The sequence below is a fragment of the Mandrillus leucophaeus genome, unplaced genomic scaffold (genome assembly GCF_000951045.1).
Source record: "Mandrillus leucophaeus isolate KB7577 unplaced genomic scaffold, Mleu.le_1.0 Scaffold3, whole genome shotgun sequence".
In the NCBI taxonomy this organism is placed as follows: domain Eukaryota; kingdom Metazoa; phylum Chordata; class Mammalia; order Primates; family Cercopithecidae; genus Mandrillus; species Mandrillus leucophaeus.
This window is the reverse complement of record NW_012103142.1, coordinates 1,655,247-1,657,551: the sequence shown is the minus strand read 5'-3', so window position 1 is coordinate 1,657,551 and position 2,305 is coordinate 1,655,247. Positions and strand designations below refer to the sequence as shown.

Here is a 2,305-nt window from a genome sequence, read left to right as displayed (position 1 = left end):
GTAGCTGGGATTATAGGTATGGGCCACCACCTCTGGCTAATTTTTTATTAGTAGTAGAGATGAGGTTTTGCCATGTTGGCCAGGCTGGTCTCAAACTCCTGACCTCGGGTGATCCACCTGCCTCAGCCTGCCAAAGTGCTGGGATTACAGGCGTGAGCCACCACACCCACATTTTAATCAGTTTAAGGTGTACAGTTCAATGTTACGTTAGGTGTTCATTGTGAGTTGTTTAGCATTAGTGACAAGAGTCAAGTAACTCTTCTAGATTTTTATACGACATTAACTTAGGAGTTAGTACTGGCCTTATTTCTCAGTATAGCAGTAGATAAAATATCTTTTAATAGCATATAGACAATGTTTCTCTACCTCCTAATTAGGCTAGTGCTGTGCAGTTGTGGTATTGCAACATCCTAGGTTGCCTGCAGGTATCTTCAGGGAGCAGTGTGTATGTTTTGGAATTCTACTTGCATCCTCTATGGATGGAACAGATGTTTTCTAGAAAAGTAACTTAGGGCCGGATGCGGTGGCTCAAGCCTGTAATCCCAGCACTTTGGGAGGCTGAGACGGGCGGATCACGAGGTCAGGAGATCGAGACCATCTTGGCTAACACGGTGAAACCCCGTCTCTACTAAAAAATACAAAAAATTAGCCAGGCGAAGTGGTGGGCGCCTGTAGTCCCAGCTGCTCGGGAGGCTGAGGCAGGAGAATGGCGTGAACCCGGGAGGCGGAGCTTGCAGCGAGCTGAGATCCGGCCACTGCACTCCAGCGTGGGTGACAGAGCGAGACTCTGTCTCAAAAAAAAAAAAAAAAAAAAAAAAAAAAAAAAGAAAAGTAACTTAGGAAAAATATTTCCGTAAAATATAATGTCCTATTAACTTTCTCAACATTGTCAGAAACACCCTACTAGATAAAGATATAACCACAAAGCAATGAAATGAAATTAGAATCTAGATGTGAAAATCAGTTGTACCTCTTATTGCACAGTGCCTTCTCTGCCTGTTAATCCGTTTCTTAGTAGTCACCCATGCTAAATGAGTTTCTTATCTACACCGTGGTTTATATGTGTAAATCTAGGAAAACGTTCCTTTATGATAGAGATAATACTTGCTATTAATATTGGTTTCCTTAAATAAGTGTGTGTCAAACAGTAGTTATAGGAAGAGGGCAAGGAAGGGCTACATAACAGCTGTAGAATATTTTGTACTCTATTGCATTTTTTTAAAAGGTTGAGAGTTCTTTGGACATTCTATCGATTGATTGATTGACTGATTGATTGAGACGGAGTCTCTCTCTGTCACCCAGGCTGGAGTGCAGTAGCAGGATCTCGGCTCACTGTAACCTCCACCTCCTGGGTTCAAGCAATTCTTCTGTCTCAGCCTCCTGAGCAGCTGTGATTACAGGCGTGCACCATCACACCCGGCTAATTTTAGTATTTTTTATAGTGATGGGTCTAACCGTATTGGCCAAACTGGTCTCGAACTGCTGACCTCAAGTAATCTGCCCACCTCGGCCTCCCAAAGTGCTGGGATTACAGGTGTGAGCCACCACGCCTGACCTATTTATTTTTTTTTGAAACAGGGTATCACTCTGTCACCCACACTGGAGCACGATGGTTCATTCGTAGCTCACTGCAGCCTGGACTTCTGGGGCAAAAATGATCCTCCTACCCCAGCCTCCCAAGTAGCTGGGACCACAGGCATGCACCATCATGCCCGGCTAATTTTCTTTTTTTTTAATTTTTGTAGAGACTGGACCTCCCTATGGTGCCCAGGCTGCACTTTTTGTTTGTTTGTTTTTTAAAGAGACGAGGTCTCACTATTCTGGCCAGGCTGGTCTTGAACTCCTGGGCTCAAGTAATTCTCCCACCTTGGCTTCCCAAAGTGCTGGGATAACAGGTATGAGCCACCGTGCCTAGCCTTTTTTTTTTTTTTTTTTAAAGAGACTAGGTCTTGCCCTGTGGCCCAAGCTGGAGTGCAGTGGTGATGTTAGTTCATTGTAACCTCAAACTCCTGGTGTCAAGTGATCCTCCCACCTCAGCTCCGGAATAGCTGGGACTACAGGTCTGCGCCACCCACACCTGGCTAATTTATTTTGTTTTGTAAAGAGACGGGTCTCATGTTTTCCAGGCTGGTCTTGAACTCCTGGCCTTAAGCAGCCCTCCTGCCTCAACATCCCAAAGTGTGGGGATTATTTTCCAGTTTTTTTGGTCTTTTTTTTTTTTTTCTTTTTGGCACATGCACGTTGGGACTTTTGGTATAATGTAGAATAGTTTACAAATAGAGCAGCCAGGTTCACTTTATTTTTA

At 44.1% G+C, this 2,305-nt stretch overlaps 1 protein-coding gene across 2 annotated transcripts in view; it reads left to right on the top strand.

Moving 5' to 3' along the window:
* The window catches only part of LOC105544197 (chromosome unknown open reading frame, human C6orf106), a 143,119-nt gene that overhangs the window by 7,267 nt on the left and 133,547 nt on the right, over window positions 1–2,305 (top strand). The gene's annotated exons all lie outside the window — the stretch shown is intronic.